General features: G+C 39.4%; 1 protein-coding gene across 3 annotated transcripts in view; it reads left to right on the top strand.

The window, feature by feature from the left end:
- Positions 1-243: 243 nt before the first annotated feature.
- PLD1 (phospholipase D1) overlaps positions 244-19,997 on the top strand; it is a 165,597-nt gene continuing 145,843 nt past the window's right edge. For all 3 annotated transcript variants that reach the window (XM_090273918.1, XM_090273909.1, XM_090273928.1), the window contains exon 1: positions 244-380. The gene's annotated coding sequence lies outside the window, so the exon portion shown is untranslated. The remainder of the gene's footprint in view (positions 381-19,997) is intronic.

Raw genomic sequence — 19,997 nt, 5'->3', positions numbered from 1 at the left:
TATGAATTCTCTTTATGTTTGTGTGTTATGGTTTTCTTGAACAGCAAGTACAAAAACAAAGCCTGAAGCCTCTGCTCATTCTGTCTGTGGATTTTATAATTCCCACAGTAGGCCAGAGTCTAGTTAACATGTGGGGTGTGGTTTCAAGTTCATTACTAAAGCTTATAGGCTGAAGTGCTTTGTGGGCTTGGCTTTGACTTAAGTTGCCTTTAGGGAGGCGGCCAAAACCAGGGAACTGACTGCGTTCCCTGTGTCTGTGGATTCCCAGGGTTGTCACTGTTTGTCCCCCTCTCCACCATCAGCTGCTTTGGAGATTAGTTTCATAGTAAGGAATCTTCCGTTAAGGCAGCATGAAGCGGCTCTTTTCACAGGGGCACCAGGTTAGTACATGACATTTTGAACTTTGTGCTGCATGTCAGATTTTCTTTCTGTGCTCACTGGGCTATGAAGTGACAGCACAGCATTTGTGCTGTTGCTGTGTTGTTTTACAAAACGGCGGAGGTTGGAGGGGTATGATTCTCCTTATAATAAATGCATTGTTTGACACTCTTACATGCAGTGGAATCCAAGAAGAAATGTCCTATGTGAGTTGGATTTGCGGTCTAGAGATTTGTACTTGATTATTAGCATTTTCAGTTCCTTTTCCAGAATTACTTTTTTTTTTTTTTTTGGTCCCCCCCCGCCCCCCATTAAATCTTCTAGGAGTAACTATGATTGTATACACAGTTGGTTTTATTTATGAACATTCGGCAGCAGGGTGTTGCGCTCCAGCTAGCGGTGTTGTTCCTCCCACGCGCGTGCGCGCCCAATGCGTGGTTTTCCTGGGGCCTACTCCTCAGAGTTACAATGAACCAGAATATCGTTTTAATTTTCTCTTTGAAAAGTCTGGCATTTTTCTAGAATGCCTCATAAAGTACCTGCCTAACAACTGATGTGGGCAGAGAGTACAGGTGGTTTAAGCTAGACCGAATTCCTTCCTTATTGTCACTGTTTTTAAGTGGGTCCTCAGAATCCGAGGTTACTCTAGGAGTAAATATGACTATAAAGAGGGCATGTGCCTTGTAAGATATGAAAGTATTGCTACTAGTAGTAAAATAAAATTAAGTCAATAAAACTAAGTATCATGAGAAAACTTTCCTTAATTTCATTAACTTAAAGATCTAGAGAGCAATGTCCCCTTTGGGAATCCGTCACGGAAGCCATCCAGCGTGAAATTGTTCTATAAGAAGAGTTCAGTTTGATGATGTTTTAAAGTTTTCAACACTTTAGGAGATATGCTTTTCATTTTATATTATCTTAAGAATGCTTTTGTTCAAGGTAATGTACTAATGTTTTAAAATGTGGTACTGTGTTTCTGTTATTGCTGTTTTCGTCTCCTCTTTTTTTTTCCTGCTGTGAAATACAGTGTTTCAGAGAGGGTCTGTTCGCTCCTCTTCAACTCCGCTTAAAAAAAATAAAATCAAGGGAGAATGGAGACAGGCGTAGGCACTAAAAAACCCTCTTTGAGGTGATTTACTAAGTTTTAAGGATTCCAATTCCCATTTCTGCTGAGGCTGATGTTGTCAAGTTATGGCTGTCTGCCGTTTCAGAATTACAGAACAGACTGTAGTTTGCACCCCTAAGACCCAGCTATGCAAGCCCCATCACTGACGTGCTCTGCAGGTGCTCTCTTTAACAGCAAATCTACAAGCTACGACTTGCTTCATATATGCTATTGCTGCATGTATGTGCTATTAATTATTAAATGTTATTAATTTAAATTTTAAAGGAAGACTTTTGTCAACCTGATTGTAGCTGCCCAATGATTTTAAAGGAACAACGTTAAGACATTTTCTCATTAATTATTTGTTTGTGCTTATTTTGCATGGATAAAAGTCTTCAGAAGCTCATTTATGTCTGGTATGTCTCAGTTTCCATGTTTGCAAGTGCTTCATGTCCTTTACTTCTAGAGATGATGACAAAACAAAATACCACTGATTAGAAACAGAAATAAACAATGAGGCAAAGGATAGAATAAGAGGGGAAACTCCCTAGAATCCAAATTTTATTGTTTTCCCAAAGAATATTCATTAAAATAATTTCTTTCAAACATGGGGAGAAAAAAAGACTGCAGAGTGTTCAAAATCTGTAATTTTGGGATAACATATCTAAGTAAATCTTACTCCTGATTCTAGATCTGGAACATGCATTGCGATATTTGTTCTCATCTTGCCAGACTGGTTTCATTTTGTTATATTTCTCCCTTTTTGCAAAAATCAAATAGGGACAGGCACTTTTTCATTTCCCCTAATTTTAAATTAACCTTTTGAGTTGATTAATTTATATATATTTTTAATCTTCACCCAAGGCTATGTTTTTATTGACTTTAGAGTGAGGAAGGGAGGGAGGGAGGGGGAGAGAGAGAAAGGGAGAAAGAGAGAGAAAGAGAAACATCTATGTGAGAGAGAAACATCAGTTGGTTGCCTCCTGTACACGCCTCGACCGGATTGAGCCTGCAACTTAGCATGTGCCTTGAGCAGGGTTGAACCACAACCTTTTGGTGTATTGGACAGTGATCCAGTCAACTGAGCCACCCAGCCAGGGCTGAGTTTATTACTTTTTATCCAACATACTTTCTTGTTGACATTCAAAGTACTCCAGATGTCTCATTAACTTTTGAAGGCTTGTGAATCTAGTTGATGATCCAGAAGTATGTGAACCTTATTTCCTTTTAAAATGAATCTGAGCTTTGAAGTTGGACACAAATCCTTAGGTCAATTATTTCAACATGAATTGGCCCACACTCGAAACACTGGGAAACTTGAACGTCAGTAGTAGATCATAAGCACTCTAAAAAAGAAACGTCTAAGGAGTAATTGTGATGTTAAAGGTGGTTTTCCTGACTGCTGAACCTTGATAAATTTTCACCTGTACACCTGTTCCACTCACACACCCAGATCATTCTCATTTCCGCCCATGGTCTTAATTTTCACTGTGTATCTTTTGGAAGGTGTCAGCTCTTAACCTGCAGTTTCTGCCTTATGAAGATCCATATAATAGCTACAATGACCAGGGCCACTGTGACCTTTTTCTCGCCTAACTCCTGGGTTCTTGCTCTTAGCCACGCTCACTGAAGAGCCCAGTATGCATGGATCCTGTGCTTTCATATCCAAAACCAGGGACAGAAGGCGGGGGAGGTTGTGATTCCATCTGCCCCAGAAACTCACTGTTTTGTTAATGACAGTACATACTGACTTCCTGGGGAAGTTGCAAAGGCTGAGGACTGATTTTACTCCAGGTCTGATCTGACCACAGTCCCCCACCCCCACCCCCGCATCACTCTTTCATTCTGAAGAAACAAACTTGTTTCCCCCAGTAGTCATGGCAGGAGAACCCGAGGCAGTGGTAAAAGCAATAATACTACCTAGCACTCAGAAAACATTCCCTAAGGGCAGTGCTGTTCTAAGCCTTTTACTTAATCCTCACAACCACCCTATGGGGTCAGTCGTCTTTATAATCCCCATTCCCCCCCCCCCCCATACAGAAACTGCCCCAGGGAGGTTATGTAATTTGTCTCAAGTCATAGCAACAAATAAGCAGCAGTAACAGTATTGTGCCTTGGAAGGGTGCTGTGGTGGGGGGAAAAATTGACCCAAGAAGTTGATGTTCTTGGGAAATATAATCAGCTATTTATTATTAATGAGAAGCACCCATGTAAATACTGACATCTCAGTTGCTCTTCATACTTGAAGATGCTTCTATTGATCCACGGTCAACCAGTAAGGCGTGTCCTTTGTCTTCCTTTTCTACTGGGTTGGGGGGCATTGAGCGTGTGCTCTTTTTCAACTCTTCAGCTGGTGACCAATGGCAAGAACATGGTGACCAAAGGCAGGATATGGAGGTGGCCCATGGTGAGTAAATGAGACCAGTGGTGACCAGTCCACATTGGAGAATAAGCCCATAGCATTGAAAACTTTCAACTACATAAACCAATCTTGGAACTCTTAATAATGAAGCACTGAAACTAAGGAACTTGGTTCCTGTTGTTTAGCTTGAATTTGGCCTTTGTGAGTGCCTCTTCATTCCTGCCCAGTGTGATTTCCTGCTGATAATCAAAACTCTGGTTATTTTGTCAGTCCTGAAGGCATTCTGGGGCTTAGTGGAAAGCCAAGAATATGAGGTATGTATTTTCTTTAAAAACATAAGTGTGCATTTGAAAATGTTGGGCAGATCACCTACATTTTGCTTAAATTTAAACATGTGACAAATAAGTTTGGAATCATTAACAATATATTAAAACATGGCCCATAGATTAAGAAGCCAAGTTAAGAAAAAAAGGAACAAAAAGAATTCAAATAAGAATTCTGATTTTCGGATGGGGAAGCACTTTCTCTTCCTAAAACCAATTAGAAGACGTCACAAAAGGAATAGGGTGGTAGATTGGAATGTTTTAGGGAGGAGTGTGCAGCTTTCAGTACAAAAATACTCATTGAAGCATCATTTATTATCATAAAAAGTTGGAAATAAAACATACAGTAGAAGAGGAAATTACATGATGGACCATTATGCAACTATTATAATTTTACTTACAATAAATTATAATTTAAGGAAATGGTGATGCTAGATCTTTAATTAAAATACTGGATATCAAACTATTTGTATGTCACAGACTTGGCCCTGTCTAAAATATACCTCTTTCTGGGTGCTATGCTTAGACAGCAGAAAGGGTAGTCAACTTAAATTAATAGGATTTAGTGATTATTTTAAAGGTGGGAATTTCTGCTAACATATTTTTTCTTACACTTTTCTGCCTGTGAATATTCTAAACATGATCTCTTTATATTAAAAAAGATAAAAACTACTCATGGAGAGAAAAAGAATGAAAATAAGACATAACCAAATTTAGTACTAGGTTAACATCACCCATATGAGTATTCCATTTAAGTTGGTGGCTCTAAGAATGATTTTAATTTCCTCAAATATTTTAGTTTATAAACTTAAGGTTTCTTTTAAGAAAAAAATAAGTTTTATAATAAAAACTAAAATAGATTAGGAGTGACAGGCCAGAGCTGAGGCAAGAGCAGTTTTTGTAAAGGAGAGGATACTTTTACTTTGGAGACAATTAACTCTCTTTTGATTTTTATGCATTAGGTTGAAAATTTTAGTCAGATGTTGTAGCTAATAAAATTATAAAGTAGGTAGTTTATTTAAAAAGGAATGTGGGATGAAGGTCATTTAAATATTCGAAGCATCAGTCCAGGAAAGGCACTTTCACGGAATTCCAATGGGTCATGATAACGCTTCCTTGGTCTAAGAGCAGTTGATAATGTTTAGAAAGGGACAACTCACACCTTGAGACAGTCCTTAGAAGAGATGGTTTGACTGGAATAATGATGGAAGAGAACTTGAAAGAGTTGACTCCATGAAGCCCAGAATGATTGTGTCTCAAAAGCCAGAAGGTTCTAGTAGATTTGATTGGAACTTTTGGGGTCTTTTGAGGTCTTTTGGCTCCCCCATTGCTGCTATTTCTAACATTCCATTCCAATCATTTAAAAACAGTTTAGTAATGATGAAAGAAATAATATTTCTGTTTTTCCTGGGCTGGTAAAAATCAAAAGCTAAGACCATTCAGCACTTATCTCAGGATGTTTTGAGAAAGATCCTGAAGGCCTATTACTAGTTCCAAGGAAAACTTTCAACTTCACAGGCATGATTTGCATTCTCATCATTGTTGTGTGAACATTTTGTTCTTGGATACAGGCTTATTTATTGCACATCTCGTTTCCATGTTTGTTCTAGAAGATAGGAGCCACACGAGTGACTAAAGATCACTGATACTGCACCCTGGAAATTGTTTTTTGACAGCTTTATTAATAGGGTATAACTTGCAGGTCACAAAGTCAATTCCTTTAAGGTGTTCAATTCAGTGTTTTTTAGTGTATTTACAGAGTTGTGTAACCATCACCATAATGTAATTGTAGAACATTTTCTCTCCTTTTTAAAAAATTTAAAAATTTTACTCAATTACAGTTTATATTCAATATTATTGGCTTGGCCACAAAATCTGTTATGTTTTTTCTCTATGATGGCTCTAGTAATGCTTAGTTTTTTTTTTTTAACTTCATTCAAAACAATTTTGTTAGAATGTATTGTGACAACTGTCATATAAGCGTGCATTAAAAAAAATCAAAATTGATGAATTTTTGTGTAGCCATTTTAATATTGGAGCTGGAAGAAGATATGCAATGTTTTCAGCATATTATGCTTTAGTATTTCAAGAAAGGTAAAAATGCAACTGAAACGGAAAAAAAACAAAACAAAAACGATTTGTGCAGTGTATGGAGAAGGTGCTATGACTGATTGAATGTGTCAAAAGTGGTTTGTGAAGTTTCTTGGTTCTATTGATATTTTGGCCAAATAATTCTTTGCTGTGGGGCTGTCTTATGCATTGGAAAACATTTAGCAGCACCCCTGGCCTCTTCCCACTAGAAGCCAACAGTAGGAGATAGCTGACATGCTCAGAATATCCAAATCACTAGTTATTGGTGAAAATGAAAAATGTGTCTTTTATTTTATGGAAAAAATAAAAAACAGACATTTTGGCCAACCCAATATTTTGTATTAATTTCAGATGTACAGCATATTGGTTATAACTTTATAAAATTTATGAAGTGATGTTCTGGTAAGTCTATTACCCACCTGGCTTCATATACAGCTATTAGAATATTATTGACTATATTCCTTATGCTGTACTTTACATTCCTGTGACTATTTTGTAACTGCTAATCAGTACTTCTAAATCCCTTCCCCCTTTTCACCCAGTCCCCCAACACCCTGGAACCATCAGCCTGTTCTCTGCACCTATGAGTCTTATTTAATTGTGGAACATTTTATCAGCCTCAAACAAAACCTTGTATCCACTCTCCCTTCTCTCCTTTTTTTCCTCTGCTGGCCCTGGACAACTCCTGTTCTACTTCGGACTCTAGATTTGCCCATGCTGAACATTTCATATGAACAGAATCATACATTAGGTGAGAAAGCTGGAGATATTAACTTGATGCTCAAAGACCACTTAGTCGAACATAAACTGGTTGGTTATTGTGTGGGCCCTTTCTTCTCAACAGTGTCCTACAGTGTGAGATTAAGACCAAATGAGCTCAATGTTGTCACCTGTTGATTAGATTAAGGAACCTATATTTGTTTGCTGGAGTTCCTCTTCTTAAGATTCAAATAAAATATTCAAATTAAAAAATTATGTGGGCGTACACACCTGTTAACATGAGATTATTATAAACTGTGTTGCAAAATTGTTAGGTTAGACCACTGCTTAGTGAATTACTTGACTTTTCTAAGACTCAGTTTCCTTATCAATAAAATGGAGATTATAATATTAGCACTTATCTTGCAGGATTCTTATGAGAATTAATGAAATAATGTATATAAAAGGTCTACCACAGTGCTTGGTGCTTAATAAATGTTAAGTGAGTGCTAGCTATTATTATTAGTGTCATTTATAAAAAACTATAGAATGTTATTTCAGTTTTTATGACTTATCTAAGCCCCATTAAGGATTTGAGTTTGCTTACAGGAATATTTGCATTCTATTAAACACACACATACACATATACACACACTCACAGGAATATAACAAAACCAGGGATGATCAAGTTAGTAGAAAAATAATATTAGAGGAATCGATAATAATGATAGTAATGATAACTAACATCGACATAGCAGGTTTTTGATAGACATTTCTTTAGTGTCTGTCCTGGGGAGCTGAGGGAAGAAAGCCAGGTCAGAAGTGGGCAGAGACAATCAAATGAGAGCCCCAGGCTGGGGGGTAGCTTTCAAGGTCTCACCTTCCTACCCTATGCATGAGACATTACCATAGATGACTGCTGGTGTGGTGTTGCAACTCACAGTGTGATGGTGAGTTCAACAGCTCCCAATATGTGTAGCTACTATTTATTAAGCACTTACCGTGAACTAAGCTAGAATTAGAACCCAACCTGACTCTAAAACTACATAATTATGATGTAAACTTGCCCACTCAAAGCAACTAGTTTCCTTGTCTAGTAGTTCTGTTTTCTGGAATGTTCTTATACATAGTAAAGTGAAATGTACACCCTTGTAGGTACCCCTCCCCCCTTGATTCTCATAGTATCTCCTCCAGGGGAGAAGGCAATGCCTAGACAGATAGTCCCCCAGGTATCTGAGGACAATCCTCACGGCTCTCATTCTACTTTGCTCTCTTGCTTAGATATCAGGGTTAGTTTTTATTGTTCTTTAGATTGCATATTCCAAGACACTGCAGCTGTTTCTTTTTTCCTGAAACGTGCTTTCCTTTTGAGTATGCTCAGTGAGCTCCTATTTGGTCTTCAAGATTCCTTTCCAATGTGCCTTTCCAGCAGTCGCTTTCCCCAGCCCCCAGCCCCCAGCCCCCAGATTGAGCACTTCCTCCTCAGGGCTCTCAGTGGACTTGTCTTCCCACTCTGAGAATTAACAATTAAAAGCCTGTTTCCTCCTCTGTACTTAAAGTCCCTGACAGAGAGCTATTGACCTTTGTGCTCCTAAACCCCATCCTAGCACCTGATACAAAGGCAGTGCAAAGTGGGAGTGAGCTTCCTAACTGTATCTGATTTTATAGAGGTATCAATTGTAAGAAATTCTTGGGACAACAGTTGTGTAGGTAAGCCTTGATTAACTGAGGACAAAAAGTAGTATCATCTGGGGAATAAGAGTGTGGTGAAGGCCTTTTGATCCGTTACTGTGCCATTTATTTTGACTTGTTAAAATGATCCACTGATTTCCTGATGTAAGCAAGATGCTTCTTGGGCAAGTTTGATACCCACCACCTTTGCTCGGAGAGATTTAGATAAACTGATTTGTAACATTGACAATGTGACTGAATCACAAAGTTCACAGTAAACTTAGTACCAGTATTCAAATAAATGCTGATAAGTCCAAAGTTATGCTTCTGCTTTAGTCTGAGGTTTTAGCAGTTTTCTGTAGAGTATGGGTAGAGCTTTTTCCTTAATGCATAGATACAGGGGTAATGTTTTTTAATGGTATCTCATTGTGATTTTATTTTTTGTGGATAGAGGGTTAATTTAAGAAAAAATACATAACTGGGGCAACAAGGGAACTGACCTACATGTGAAGGAAAGAATGTGGATGGGCTCATTAGGCCCCAACTGAAACATTCTACATGGAGCAGGTCAAGGGTGCTGGCGGTGGTAGCTGTCTCAGGACTTGCAAAGTACCTAATCTGAGGGCTAGATCTCATACTTCTCCACTGCATGCCCCCTAGAGACACTGCCTCTTACTACTTGAGGTTGAATTTGTCAGTCTTCAACATCCAAACTGGTCTTGACTTCCATGCTAGTTGTTACAATACCAGACAACCCAGGAAATTCGTCGCCTTTTTCCTTCCCTTTTTGCTAGTTCAGTGCTAACTTTTCCCTCCCATCAGCCTGTGCTAATGGAGGCCAAGGGGCAATTCTGCTCTGAGTGGCCCCAGGGGTTGCCCAGGGCTGGAGGAGGAAGAGTCAGGCGTGGAATTCTAGAGTTGAAGTGGACACATGGTGCAGCCCCTGAGACCAGGACGGAGGCTTTTCTCGAGAGTGCCAAACCAGTTCCATCCAGGCTCTCGGATGGCGCGCTTCCTGTTTTAGGAAGCTCACCACTTTTCAGGGCTCTTTCCCTCCTAGGGAGCTCAATGTGTTAGAAAGTTGTCCTTGATGCTGAAGTGGCATGGCCTCTCTAGAACATCCATCCTGTGTCCCAGCTCTATGCCCTGGAACTGCAGAGGAGACCTCTGCTGCCACCCATAGGTCTTGAGGTATTTGAAAGGCCTCTCATTTTGGTTCAGCCTAAAAACTCCAGATTTTTTTCTACCATTTCTCATAATGTTTTTCAAAGTCTTCTCTGACCTGGCCCTTATTCTCTGACTTTCCATGGTTTGCCTTGTTCTGCGGTCCTCAGTCCGAACACCAGACTCCAAGTGTAGACCGACTAGCAGGCTGGGACTGCTGGCTGCTTGCTGGCAAATATACATCTGACCTTCTACTAAGACCACTTTCAGTTATATGCATGGCTTTTAAATGTGGAATTGTTGGGTTTCATAATTCTTTAAACAGGTAAGAAAGACTGAGCAAAAGTTAATTCCCTCCAATGCTTCCTTAGATTCCGACTCATAGACCAAGATAACTCATGTCTCCTGTGAAAGGATGGTTACTCTCCTGCACTTCTTGGCTAAAAATACAGGCCACTTTCTGTCTCAAAATGTAGCTGTGCCATTTAAAACCACAAACCCTATTGAAATAGCTCAAATTTAAGTTTACTTTAGTGTCGTATTGTGCTTCAAAAATGTGTTAATGTTCAAAAGGATAAAGTTATCTTGATAAGAAGTGACGTGGATTGTGAACGAAGGTGGTAGAAATTATAGATCTTGAGTTTTATCAGTCCATAGCATAGCTCTCCTCTTTGCCTGATGGGTGATTATTTGCCAAGGACAATATATTTTTATGAGCTTCATGATACATGCTTCTAACGTCATGTGTTTGGAAGTGTTAGCAGGGAGAGGAACTTTAGGCATACTCCCTATAGTTTCAGCTATTGCCTCTGTGATCAGTTCCCTAGAGATCTTTATGGATCATTTATGAATTTCTGTGTGCCATTTCTCAGGTGAAATAAGGTCCTGATACAGCTAGAGGAAACTAGTTTTGTTCTCACTGAGTCTAACACCTCTGTCATATTTTCCCTCTTAGGCCTTCTTTCTTCCTGTCATTAAAGCAAATATATCATTTTGGAGCTAGTCTAAAACCAGTGCCTTTCAAATTAATGTCCATATGTATTACCTGGGTGTCTTAATAAAATGCAGATTCTGATTCTGGGATGTGGATAAGGTTCTACATTTGCATCAATGTGCTCCAGGTCCATGGACCACACTTTGAGTAGCAAGGATCTCAAGATTTTTACTGTCAATGCTCCCAGGGAGACAGGTGGTAGGAAAAGGTGAGCGATAAAGCAGCTTTAATTGGAGGAGCCTCCCATGTACATTGATCACTGTGGTTACTTCACGGGATGCCCAGTTGAGCTCAGAGAGGCAGCAGTGTACATTAAGAACCTGGAGCCTCCCAGTCCCCTCTCTGCCACCCAGTAGTTGATTCACATGGGCACATCACTAATCTCTCTAAACCTTAGTTTCTGAATTTGTGACATGCAGATAATATAAAAACCTACTTTATAAGGCTATTGTGATGAGGAAATGATATAATGCATATAAAGTACTTAGTAAGTACTCACTAAATGTTAGCTGAAAAGCATACCTGGCATGTGAAGGTAGGTATGTAAAGATTAAAGGCAACTCCTTAATTTCAACAGGGATTGGATTGGTTTCCTTGGGTGGGGGTGGGGGTGGAGAATCCCTGGAGTTGAGATTAGACCTAAAACTGTAAACTCCAAGGGCAGGACCCTTCCTGCCTCGTTCTTCCTGTATGCTTTTTGGCTCTTTTTTATGGTGTATAGTCATATTATGTAAACCTGGTTTCAAACAACGTTAAGTAAGTGAAACCCATGTGCTGAGTCACAGTGGATTTAATGTGTTCCAATCTTTAAAACCCAAAGTGAGTTATGTTTGGTTTCTTGGATTTGTGTGAGTTATCTCCAAGGGTAGAAATGAAAGGATAGGTTTTTGCTTTGCTTCTCATCAGCTGAATTGTTTTGCTTGATCAACCAAAACTAAGTGGTATCAAAGGATCAATTTCTATTCTGGTGAATCAAATTCTGGGCATACACCTGCCTTCCACTTTGACATCTACCTCTTTTAAGTGATTTAGAGATGACCCTGCCTCTACTCGTTTTTCTGCTTCAGACTAAAAGATGTTCAGCCTGACTCTTTTCCAACAAGCACCAGCACAAATGGGTGTGTGCCTATTAGCAGCAGGGCTTTCCTATTTTTCATCCATCATTTGTACTTGTTCTTGGAACCCTGTCTTGAAAAGGAAATGATTACTGACCCAGAATTCATCTTTTCTATATGTAATTATTTCTCTAGTTATTAAAGCTTACATTCTTTTGTTTGTTTGTTTGTTTTTGAGCTTACAATAGTTCTTGGTGATACAAACTTTTGTAATTTTTAAAAAACATACCAGTTTGGTGAGAACTCCCCAATGTGCTGTTGTGCTTATGAAAACATAATAAGCTCACCAAGCAGAGTCTTCAGGTGCTGAAAACAGTGTATTTACAGCAGTATTCAGTATAGGCATTGACAGATTGCTTTCTTTAAATGTTTGGACAATGCATTTTTTTTCTTGTTCTTGGTTATAAGTAGTAGTTTGTCTACTTCTGTAATAAGAAATCTAAAAGTGATTTTTGCTTCTAGTTATTCTTCTATGGGAAGAAGGAAAATTACTTGTTCTTCCTGTGAGTACTGATAAATGTTGATTGATTTTTTTTTTTTTTTACAATGGTCAATATTCCTGTAGCTTTGCAGATTTCTTTTTTAAAAACAGCTTATTTGGGATATAATTTATAAACCATAAAATTTACCCATTTAAATTATATAATTCAAAGGTTTTAGTGTAGTCACAGAATTGTCTTTGTAGATTTTTGCCAGTACATTTTTCTTATCTCTTTCTATTGTGTATGCCCAAATCCTTCCATATTATCATTGCTTTCATGACTTTTGTTACTACTTAGAGTTTTCGGTAAATATAGGTGCCATAACAATGAATTCTTAGAAGCTACTGACTTAAGGTACTTCCTGATTACACTGTGGTTTTTCATTAACTTTATATTAGTGCTGTTTTAATGATGAATCAATAATCTGTCAACTACGCCATGTGTTATTAAGCCTGGTATGTTTCTCATTATTCTTGTCCTCCCTTCCCCCTAACCTTCACCCTCCACAAATACCCAGGTTAGCTTGTTTCCCTGAAATATTGTCTAATTTCTCAAGTGTGACAGAACTGTACTCTGATGGTTCTATTAAAGCATTACTGTGCTCAGCTGCAACTCCTCTGGGGATCATCGTTCATTGTAGTGACTTTATAAAGAGAGCAGAGCCTGTTTTCTGTTTAGCCCTGTATCTTCTTTATTTGTGAAAAAACACTATTGTTTGGCTGGGTAAGAAGAAAATAACCAATTGAAAGTGATGTCACTTATTCCACAAAATCTTATTTTGGGCAACCCAAACATACTGTTATTGAATGCATTGTAGCTCCAGGTCTCCAGGACAAACTGCAGGGATGGCAGGTGGTGGGTGGAGACTTGGAGTTAAACTCGAAGTGCCTTCCCATCCCCCGCCATGTACCCTATGCCCAGCTTTACCCCACTTTTTTTTTTTGTTTGTTTGTTTCCTCAAACCTGCCATGATAATGGAGATAAAATAGAGGTGTCACACTGAAGAGATATTTAGAATTTGGCAGGACTTATTAATTGACTGGATAGAGTTAGAAAAAGACAATTGCTAAGGATGAGTTCCAGGACTTGATTTATGCAGCTGGGTAGATGATGTTCTCAACTCCTTCAAGAAGGAAACATAGGAAGAGGAAATGTTTTGGGCTTTGGAAGGTGATGAATTCTATTTTTAGCATATCAAGTGCACCTAATGGGGAAGTTCCTAGACGGTGGGGACGTATAGGTCTGAAGTTTAAAAAAAAGAACAAGGGTGAAAATGGTTACTGAAAGCCCAGAACACACTACCAACTGGGAATACAGAGATGGCCTCTGCCTTCAGGGAGTTCCTAGCCTTTTGGGGGGAGACAAGCCAAGAAGAAGGGAGTATGCTCAATGGTGATATCACCCAGGAGCCATAGAAACACCGAGGAAAGAAAACACCAGCACATATTGTAGCCATTAGACAATGAATGAGATCATTCTGAGATGTGGGCAGAATGGGGAAGAATGATCCTAAGACCCTGAAGAATAATAGCATGTAAATGTTGAGCAGAAGAACAACTTCAAAGATAATTCCATCTCGGTGGCTGACAAGGAAGTAGAAAAGCTAGAAGAGTGTGGAAGCAGGAAAGCCAAGAGAAGAGACTCTTAAGAAGAATGGAATCAGGAGTTATGTGACAGGAAGGTTTAAGTGAGATAAGAATGGGGAGGTAGCCTTGGGATTGCATGATATTCTGGTGGTTATGAACTTTGGCAAAACTGGTAGAGTCAGAAGTGGAATCCAGTGGCAGTGGACTGAAGAATGAGAGGAGTGATGAAATATAAGGAGGAAGCAGACAACTTTCTTAAGAAATTGGCTTTGAAAGGGGTTGAGAGAGATAGCTGGTCAGACTAAGCTGAGGTTGGAGTCCATAAACACTAGTCCACACAGTTGAATGCTTCTTCTCCATTTATGTTTAGAAACCTTGGGGTAGGAGCCAAGAAGGCAGATAGTTGGATTAGCCCAGAATTGAGTTTTTCCAAATGACTGCAATGGAAGAACAATGGGACAAGCAAGTAGAGGTTTTAACAAGAGGGGAGTTAGATAGTTATGGATTGTGTGCTGTCCACTGAATGAACAGGTACGTGAGACCTGGAGGGGCTGAGGGAGTATTAACAGCTTGTCAGAGATTCAGTAGTTGCTACCTATCAGAGGTGTTCTTGGATAAAAGCTGCTTTCACCAGAGAGGATGGTGGTTTCCCGGTTTTAATAATAAATGAGTCACAGGGAAGATCTGTGACATGTCATCATGAGTCTTGTTTTTTGAGATGTTTTGCAGGTTTTGTGGGAGAGTATAATTTATGATCATCCATCCCACCAAGGGAAGGTAGAAGTGCTATCTCTGTTATTCTGGCTATATTATTTTCTTTTTTTAGATTTACTTCTTTTGTTAAAATTAAGCAGAACTAATTTATATTTCTTCTAATAAGTGTTTGGTGAGGCATAAGGCAAGCAGACTAATTTCCAGATACCAGGTTTTGATGCAGAGAGTTTATAGTGTTTTGTTCATTTGAATAGGACAAGAGGAGCTTCCCTTATAGGGAATGGAGAAAACAGGAAATGTGAAGTTCAGGGTCTGAATCTGAGTCTCAGACCTACCACTTACAGAGTATGACCCTGGTCAGAACTCTTAATCATTTTGAATTATTGCTTCTTCAGCTGAAAAGAGGATTTAAAATAATGCTGTTTGTCCCACAGGAGTAGGAAAATCAAATAAAATGTATATGTAAAACATGTTTTGTAATCTGGAAAGCATTATGCACATGCTCTCTGCTTTGCTCATGTTGTGAGCTGTTCTAGGACTTCTCACATTTCTTCATTTCTCATTTGGTCCACGAACAGTTACTGATAGTTCAGTGGTCACCAGGAACTAAGGATCTAGAGATGACCTTTCCCTTCAATGAACTGCGAGTCATCTAAAGGAGAGAGAGGCCAAATGGAATGGAATATTCTCAATGAACTTACCTAGATGCTGAGCAGAGCATAAACCAACCTAGGAGGTCAGGGGAAGCTTTTCTGGAGGAGGTAGTCCCTGAGACGAATCTGAATGAATAATAAGGGTTAATTAGGCAAAGAAGGAAATTGGGAGAAGGCAAAGCTGAGAGGGAGTGTCCTGTTGGAAGGCTGAGAGGTCGGAGAGCATGGAGCATGTTTGGTTCAGTCCAGCTGAGCAAAGAAACATAATACCTTCCAAAGCTTGACTATGAAGTCACAGTGAAAGAGAAATGAGAGGTAGAGGGGAATATACATGTAATTGAGAGGCTTGAGAATGTTTTATTGGTAATAAGAAAAAAACCGCGAGAGCAGGAGAAGCTGATAAAGGAGTTGATTAATGGAGTGTTCAGAGGAGGGGTGGAAACAAACATAGATGGGAGACTGGATCGCTGGGAGGAGGGGCCTTCTTCTCAGGTTTTGTTGGGGAAGGAGGGAAACACGCAGGGTAAGGAGAGGAGTAATGAGAGAATTTCTTCCCTAAAGCCCCTCTTTTTACGGTGCAATAAAATGCATGAGGTCATTTTGTATCTCCAGAACCTAGCATGGTGCTCAGCATGTTGTGGTTGCTCAGTAAAGGCCTGTTGAGTGATTTACCATTACCCTGAGTGGCTTGGGAAACCCCCACAATGCAGCTCGGCTGGAAAGCAAGCTGACTTGCCAGTCTGGCTGGTACATACTGCCTCTCTGCAGTGCACTGAAGTCTGACAGGCTGTCTTTCAGTTTGCCATTTCTTGTTAGCATTTATGTAATCCAGATGTCGCAGAGTCAGGTGTCACTGGAATCGCCCTGTTCCTCAGTCACATTGATGGGAGCGGCGGTTTCTTGCGCAAGGACCAAACGAGTTCTTTCCTAGTGAGGCTGGCATCCTGTCCACACCTACTGAGCAGAGTCTGGCTGCCACTGAGACAAAAGTGGTTTATCCGGCCTGTCTGGTCGTTCTTCTTACCCTTTTTGGATGTGATTCAGAGCTGCATCATAAGGGAAAAAAATCGTTCCTGAAACAGACCTGTGTGAGCATGCAGGGTACGGAAGAGCTCTAGTCTCCCCTCTGCTTTCTCTGGGTGATCCTAGGCCTCTGTCTTCTCAGACATTGAAGAGGGTTAAACCAAATGAATACTGCGATTATCATGTGTAATAGATATTACTGACCAGGTGTCGTATCCTGATTTCATCAGTCGGAAGGTTATATCCTCAGTTTTTACCCGTGTCTGCCACTAAATACATGTGCCATACAGATTTATTGAATTGGATTGTATTAGCTTCTATTTCTTCTCAGACAACCCGCCCCACCCCCCACCCCCCGACACACACAGAGTAAAATAGTGCCCATTGATGGTGTGATTCATTTCATTTAATTAATTTTTTCAACAAATGCTAAAGACATGAGATAAATCAGACTTGATTTCTTTCAGAGATAACAAAGAGCTTAAAGCTCCTGAAGTGCAGAGGGTAGAAAAATTAGGAGGCTGTATCCAGGTTCAGAGGAGAGCATGGGCTGTGATCTCATAGGGATGCTAGTCATGGGGATGGGATTGGAGAGTCTGGACACAAGTTCAAAACATGGTCATCCTGGGTTCCAAGGAGCTCACAGCTCTGTAAGAGTGGAAGAGGTGCAAACGGATAACTTCACTTCAGCAAAAAATGTAGATTTGAATGATGGAGACCAAAGGAATGGCAAATGCATTGAGTGTCCTACTTTTCACAGTTAGTTTGTTTTGGCATTGAGTAAACATGTCTGTTACCAATGTTTCATTTTTTCACTTCACTTGGCTAGAGTATTAGTGTTGAATGATTTATGTACATTTCCTGTTAATGATATTAGTAGTCACTATAATAGTTATAATACTGACTATGCATTGACTTCTTAATTTGTGTTGGGTTCAGGGTTAGGTACTTTACATGCAATATTCTACCATCCTAGTAGGTAAGATTAGCTTCATTTTACAGATGAGAGAACTGAGGCTCAGAGGCCAGAGTAATGTAACTAAGGCAAGAAGTTAACTAGTTATAAGACTAATAAGAGGCAGAGCCAGGATTAAGAACCCATGTTCTTAACCCAGGTGGGTATCCAGTGTCTGTACCTTGGTTATAGATAAGCCAAAGGAATAAATAGGGATGGATTGGGTGGGGCCTGAAGATAGGGGTCTTGTAACAGAGTACACCTAGTGCAATAGAAGTTCTCACCTAATTTTTAATTGACTAGTATTTTTTTATATAGCAAAGAGTTTTGATTGCTTACTGTGTATATCTGTGGGGATGACCCAGCTTCCAGTCCTCAAGTTTACAGTATCACAGAGGACATGAGGCATGCCCCCAAACCTGAGATACAAGTGTCACCAAAGACTTAGAAGACAAATGCTGTGAAACTTAGTCAAGAGAGATGCTACCTCTGCCTTTGGGGGATGGGTAGAGGAAAGCCAGGAAAGTTTTAGTAAGAGGGAGTGTGGGAAGTCTCATCAGGCGGAGAAGTGGAGGTGGGGGTGTTTAATGGGAGAAGATGTGTGGGTCAGGGGAAGACCAGGTCAAATGTACAGCTTAGTGCATAATGGTAAGTGGAACACTCATGTAAACTCTACTCAGGTCAAGCAACAGACTTGTGCCAGCCACTCCAGAAGCCATTCCCGCATGCCCTTTCTCAATGCCAACCTCCTGATCCCCACAATCATCGCTACCCTTGTGCTTCGTCATAGTTTTGTCACCTGAGTGTGCATCCCTAGACACTAGAGTTTAATCTTGCCTGTTTTATCATTTTCTTACTTGATATATATTTTGAGCCACTTTTAATCTACAGGTTTCTTGTATCCTTTTCTTGTCCTTATAATTTTTCTGTTGAAGGACCCAGGTCATTTTCCCTGTAAAGTTGCCCATGGTTTGGGTTTTGCTAATTGCATCCTGATGGTGCAGTTCAACATGTCCCTCTGTCCCCTGTATTTCCTGTAGATTGGAATTTGGATCTAAGGCCTGACCAGAGTCAGACTCGATCCCCAGGACTACTGTGGCCAGAGCATAGCCAATGAGTAGAACTCCAGTAGGAGGTTGAGCTTATGATGAAGGCATTTTGAAGCCTGATTAGAAAGTGCCTTGAATGCTATAATAGTGTGCTTGGGCTAGGTGTAGCCATCTGTGTGTGTGTGTGTGTGTGTGTCCGAAGGGAGGCTTAAAGGGGCCAACTTTATAGGTTTTTCAGCCAAGGAACAGCATTTTCACAGGTATCCTTTCCAGCCACATATCTATGTAGTAGTGACTCTATGGATTCTGCTGTTAAAAGAGTGAACCACTGAGTGTGAAATCTTGGAAATAATATGAAGGTGGTTGGTTGTCATTTTCTATAGTACTATGATTTATTATAAAGTTAGTAAGAATTTCCTATGAAAAGAGGAATGGTAAGTTCATAGTATAAATATTTTTGTCAGTAGCATGAATATTACAATAGGTCTAGGGAGAAACATATGAGTCTTAAATCAAGAAGTATGAAAAAAACTAATTTAAGTACAAAGAAGAAATTAAAGAAGGTTGTCTGTTGAAAGTGAAGGAAATTTGTACCTATTTTGCTTAGGGAAATAAAAAAAATACTGTTTTTCCAAATGATTTATTGAAAACTGCTACTACCAGTAGAATTTAACTAGAGCAATGGTCTCACAAGTATTTCTTAGAGTCTTGAAACTTGTTGGCTTCATTATTCACTTTGGCTTTTTAAAAGTAAGAGGGCTGGTGTGTAATAATCACAGCTAACATGTACACAGCACTTACTTTGGACCAGGTATTATTTTTAACATTTTATATATTAACTAAGTTAATCCTATGTATCTGTTTTCAGTCTGAGATGCCTGTTCTCCTTCATTTCAATAGGATTTGAGTTTGAGCTCTGACTCCATTGCACACCAGAGCCGAATGACCTAACATAGGACCGTTCTCCTCTTCTCTTCGTGCCTCAGTTTACTCACTTCTGCAGTGGAAATAACAATAATACCTTCTCTATAGAGTATTCTGAAGGTCAAATGAGATCAAGTATAGGTGAATGTGGTAAAGAAGCAAAATGCTGTTAGTTATAATTTTAATAATATTTTTAATTATCTGTACTTCTGTATTTTGAGGAATTTGTGAAATTAGCTTCATTATATTTTAAATTCTTGGATGCTTAGACTAAGGAAAGGGACTTCCTAACTTAAAATGTTAGATTACACAGTGCTAGGCAGGGGAAGTTTTCCAATGAATATATTAAGTGCCTCTTGTTTTAAAAGTTTAATTGAAGCAATTTTAATAGCTTTCCTGAGAAGGCTAAAGTAAATATACTTTAGTTTTATGACTATTTTTCCATTACCTGGGCATCATTGCCATTAGTGATGGAAACCCCAACTTTATAGACAAGAGCATCAAGGCCCTACTTGGGAAGTTAACTTAGTTGTCTCAAAAGAGGCCATGCTTACTTTCATTTCCAGTATGGGCTCATTTAACTTTATCTTTCTCCTGATGTACTAATCCCCAGGTTTGGTTAACATTTGTGTATGCCACTGTTGACAATAAGGGGAATCAAATTTGAATTAGTCTTAGTATGGGGGAACCAACATATATTCATTTCACT

The sequence above is a fragment of the Furipterus horrens genome, unplaced genomic scaffold, assembly GCF_987537825.1.
Source record: "Furipterus horrens unplaced genomic scaffold, mFurHor1.1.pri manual_scaffold_1, whole genome shotgun sequence".
In the NCBI taxonomy this organism is placed as follows: domain Eukaryota; kingdom Metazoa; phylum Chordata; class Mammalia; order Chiroptera; family Furipteridae; genus Furipterus; species Furipterus horrens.
Note: the sequence above shows the minus strand (reverse complement) of the source record. Positions and strands in the feature narration are given on the sequence as shown.